Source organism: Rhinopithecus bieti, unplaced genomic scaffold (genome assembly GCF_001698545.2).
Source record: "Rhinopithecus bieti isolate Rb0 unplaced genomic scaffold, ASM169854v2 scaffold_54056, whole genome shotgun sequence".
Lineage (NCBI taxonomy): Eukaryota > Metazoa > Chordata > Mammalia > Primates > Cercopithecidae > Rhinopithecus > Rhinopithecus bieti.
The window spans coordinates 441,773-446,815 of record NW_016821158.1 but is presented as its reverse complement, the minus strand read 5'-3'; the positions used below and the strand labels follow the sequence as shown (position 1 = coordinate 446,815).

General features: G+C 53.4%; 1 long non-coding RNA gene across 1 annotated transcript; it reads left to right on the top strand.

Moving 5' to 3' along the window:
- Nucleotides 1-235: 235 nt before the first annotated feature.
- LOC108520711 (uncharacterized) lies at nt 236-4,440 on the top strand. The gene is made up of 3 exons (XR_001882984.1): nt 236-575; nt 1,886-2,168; nt 4,006-4,440. It is a non-coding gene; the product is annotated as an uncharacterized LOC108520711 (long non-coding RNA).
- Nucleotides 4,441-5,043: the final 603 nt, after the last annotated feature.

Genomic DNA, 5,043 nt, shown 5'->3' with positions numbered 1-5,043 from the left:
GGAGTCCGGGGCCCTGGCCTTGGCTCTCAGGCTCTGCAGGCAGTGTTCCCTGCCCCCACTGCCTGTAGTCCTGGTTTCCATAACAACCCTGGACTGTCTTTGACCCCTGGGCTCAGCTGTCCTGACTTTTCCTCCTCGATGCCCTTCTGGGTCTTCTCGTTTGGCAGCGCCAGGTCTCCGCCCTGGTGTTCCCTGCGTGGGCAGCCAGCCCAGCTCCCTGGGGATATCCTGTCATTGTGGCCCAGAGCCGAGGCCCGGCGTCTTCCAGGTCAGGCCGAAGTGCTCTGGGTTCTTTCCAGGTCCCCAGGTGGGGCCCGGGAGCCCAGAGAGGTGGGGGAAGTTGGCAGCGGCACCCAGGTCCCCAGCGTGGCAGGGCTGGGCACTGTGTCCAAGCCACCTGACGCCTGGGCTGCAGCCAACCTCTGTGGCAGATGCACAGGCGGGGCTCTCGGATCCATAGCTGGCCCTGGAGGTGACCTTGGCATGCCCTCTATCTCTCTACGCTGCCTGCCTGAAGCCATAACTGAAGGCACACCCAGCCCAGGCCCGGTGGACCCAGGGGATCTGCAGGGCAGGTGAGTGTGATTATTCCCAGAGTGGCTGTTGGGTGCTGAGAGTGGCTGGGCCTCAAGCTGCTGTCTGGACACAGCGGGGGCGCTGGGCAGGAGGGAGCTTCGGTTAGGCTGCGTCCCCTGGCTTCCAACAACCAGACTCCAGGAAAATGTTCAAATTTGCAAGTTGGCGTACGCATGTCTTTAATTCCCTGGACTCACACCCCTGATTTGCATACCCAAATCAGCCCAGGCCCTCCTGGGTCAGCCCACCCCAAAAGCAGCACTTCCAAAGGCAGCTGCGGGGGCAGAGAGAAGGATGGGATCAGGAGGGGGTCTGCCCTTGGCCCTTGCTCTCCGCTGTGAGGGTGTTAAGTAACCATGGTTCACACGAACTGCATCCTGGCTGATGGAGGCTGGGGCTAAGTGCATTGCTTCATCCTCAGAAGCAGCCTTAGAGAGGCTTCATTCAGCCTTAGAGAGGTTTCATCACACCCAATGAAACGAGGGCCACATGACCAATACGTGGGAGAGCAGAGATTTCCTACAGGTCATGTGGCCCCAGAGCCCAGGCTCGTAACCTTTGTGCTGGACAGAAAGAGTCCTGGAGTGTTTGTCCCTGGTCCCTAGGCAGTGCAAGTTCTGACTCAAAGCCCTGGCTCCTAAGCACTGAGTTAGACAGCCCTGAGGATGGGCCCAGAACCTCTTTGGCCCCCAACATGCCCTCAGTACCCTCTCAAAGGTCCCCAAGGTACCTGCCAGTCACCCTTGACTAGGTTAAGGACTCCATCTGAGAAGTCAGTTGGCTTCAGTCTTAGCTCTACTGTGTGACCTTAGAGGAGTGGCTCCACCTCTCTGAACCTCAGTTTTCTCATGGTAAAATGGGAAGTACAGTGGTCCCAGTCCTACAGGGTCATTATGAGTGCCACCTGAGACGGTGGACATAGAGGCCAGGTACTGTAGGCTCACACCTGTAATCCCAGCACTTTGGGAGGCTGAGGCAGGCAGATCACCTGAGGTCAGGAGTTGGAGACTAGCCTGGCCAACATGGTGAAACCTTGTCTCTACCAAAAATATAACAAATATTAGCCAGCCATGGTGGTGGGCATCTGTAATCCCAGCTACTCAGGAGGCTGAGGCAGGAGAATCGCTTGAACCTGGGAGTCGGAGGTTGCAGTAAGATGAGATCATGCCACTGCACTCCAGCCTGGGTGACGGAGCAAGACTCCATCTCCAATTTAAAAAAAAAAGACAGTGGACATAGAGTGGCCAGCATGGGCCCACTGGGCTGCTGATTCTCACGGTGCCCACCTTTTTCTTGCATCCACTTCCAGGGACCCAGCCTGGTTCAGGCCTCTGTTCCCCAGGACACTCCCGCTCTGATCAGACTGTCTGTGACCTGAGCAGGAAGCTAGCCAAAGGCAATACCCACCCAGATCCTGGAGGCAAGAAGCCAACAGGCGGGAACAAAGAATTTTCCATGGCTCCACTGTTAATGAGGAACTGACACTCTCCAGGGCCTCAATTGGTCTTTCACCCTCCTCTGCTTCCCCAAATTTCCATCATTGGTGATATTTACATTGGAATTATGCCCAGGACTTCAGGAACCCAGCATGGGTAAGTGGAAAACAATACAAAAGAAAAGAGGCGTATTTTTAAAGGCAGTGTTGGCAAGTTTAAACTCTTGGTTTTAAAGCATATTACAAAGCAGCGAGCATCAAAACCAAATGGTTATGTGTTTAAATCAATTCAGCAGGGCTTCTGTCCATTGCAAGGCACTGCTGAAGTGCAAAGATGAAGATGATGATGAAAATGAAGAGAGGGAAGAATCTCTCTTCCCTCAAGAGGTTCACAGTCTGGGGTGGTATATAAGCAGCAGGTATGTAGGCATATGTGGTAGCTAAGAACACTCTCTATGGGGACAGATCTAGGATGAGATCCTTGCCAGTTACCAGCTGTGTGATCTTGGGCAAGTTACGAAATATCTGTGAGTCTCAGTTTCATCATCTGTAAAATGGAAAGAATAAAAGGCCCCACCTCAGTGGGCTTTGTGAATTTGAGAAGATGCATGGCAGTGGTAGTTGGCTACCCAACAGAGATGACAGCCCTTTTGCTAATGGAAGCCTGAGTTTGCGCCAGGTAGCAAAAGTGCCAGGTCTGGTGCATGAATCATGAGTGGGCTAAGCCATTGACAGCGATGCCCCACTCTTCGCTGGATACGGCTTTCCCAGTTTCCCTGGTGGCTAAGGGCGGTCACATGACCCACCTCTGGCCAATGAGTTATAAGAGGAAGTCTGATGGGCTTCCTGAATAAAATGCAGAGGAGGAAGCCTTTGCTTTCCCTACTTCCTGCCTGTGATGAGCTTATGATGCTGGAATTGCAGCAGCTGTTTTGTGCCCATGAGGCCTCCAGCTTGAGGATGTAAAACCCTCACAATGAGGATGGCCGAGCAGGAGGATGGGGGCATTGCTGAGCTGCAGAATAGCCCGAGATTACTGACTTCCAGACTTCTTGTTCTGAGAGATTATCTCTTTTTTTTTTTTTTTTTTTTTTTTTTTTTTTGATACAGGGTCTCACTCTGTCTCCTAGGCTGCAGTACAGTGGCACAATCTTGGCTCACTGCAACCTACACCTCCTGGCCTCTGCCTCCCAAAGTGCTGTGATTACAGGCATGAGCTCCTGTGTGTAGCCGAGAGAGATGATCTTAAAAGCCTTTATTGACTGGGCACGGTGGCTCACACCTGTAATCCCAGCACTTTGGGAGGACGAGGCAGGTGAATCATGAGGTCAGGAGTTCGAGACCAGCCTGGCCAACATGGTGAAACCCCATCTCTACTAAAAATACAAAAAATTAGCCAAGCGTGGTGGCAGGCACCTGTAGTCCTGGCTACTTGGGAGACTGAGGCAGGAGAATCGCTTGAACCCGCGAGGTGGAGGTTTCAGTGAGCCGAGATCGTACCACTGCATTCCAGCCCAGGTGACAGAGTGAGACTCCGTCTCAAAAAAAAAAAAAAGGCTTTATTATTCAAAGCAATTGGGTTCTGGGTGGTCTGCTCCTTCCAGCTGAATGCACCCGAGTGCTATAGGCCCTTGGCACCACGCTTGGCACTTGGGAAATGCTCACTAAATGCCAGCCGTGCATCACAGAGAGGTCTCAGCGTAGTTGCCTTTATCTCTATGCTAAGTAGGTAGAGAGGAAGTGAGGAGGGAAGAGTCTGAGGTGTGGGGGACTCCACCTGCCGCCTCACTCTGTGGGCGGGTGTGATGGAGCTGTGGTTCTGCTGTGCCTTCGTCCCTCAGGACCTCAGAGGGTAGAGATGGCTTTGGGCATAGGATCTACCGGGGGGAAACCAAAACCTGCCAGGCCCAGCGAGGCTGGTGCAACTGACAGGTGCCGGCATCGTGCCCCTACCTCTTCCTGGAGGTTTCACGGGTAATTCTGTGCATTCCCAGGCCTCATGCTCCGACTCGGGAATGGTTGGAAGGAACACAGCTTGGTGTCGTGTTTGAGTCAGAATTGCCAGAGGTGCTCATTACCTCAGCTGGATGGAGCAGCTGAAGAAGAGCTGGCAGATGGTGGGGCTGACCCCACGCCAGACGTTTCTCACCGAGAACAAAGAAAGGAAAAGGGAGCAGCACAGCTCACTCACAGCCTTGGTGATTAGCTAGTCTTCATTCATGAACGAACGCCATTTGTTCCAAGGGACCCTCCTGTGACTTTGTTCAGTGTTCTAGCCCAGAGTTAACACAGGCTTGGGAGGGAGACGGCGTCCCAGGAGCTGGCAGCATTCATACGAAATGTCAGTGGAGGTTGGGCGCCGTGGCTCACGCCTGGAATCCCTGCACTTTGGGAAGAGAGGCGGGTGGATCACGAGGTCAGCAGTTCAAGACCAGCCTGGCCAAGATGGTGAAACCCCGTCTGTACTAAAAATACAAAAATTAGCCGAGTTTGGTGGCGGGTAGTACCCAGCTACTCAGGAGTCTGAGGCAGGAACTTACAGTCAGGATGGAAGCCACCGAGAGGAACACGTTTGAGGTCTCGGCCCCTAAGCCTTTCTTTTTAGCTTCCTGGGTTGCAAATATTCCGTACTTACGTTTTTTTTTTTTGGTTGGTTGTTTGGTTTTTTCAAGCAGATAGAGCTGGGTAGAAGTGGAAGTCAGGAGCACAGGCTCTGCTCTCCATTCGCCTACCTGAACAACGGGAATAAAGCCGGACTCCACTTACCCTGGTGTTGCGTGGTTTCGTGGGCCGAGGCGCTCAGCCCTGAGCACAGAGCCTGTTGGTGAAAAACGCATCGCTCCAGGCATCCTAAGTGCCTGCAATGCAGCTTTGCCCTCATGCAGTGAAAGGCACCGGGGAGCACAGATGAGGAGTGGGAGGGCCTTGAGCCGTCTCGCCCTGTCTGTGAGGTGCTAATAGACCAGTGTGCAATGCATCAGACATCTCACAAGACAGAGAGAGGAATCGCCCAATCCATCACCCTGGAGAGC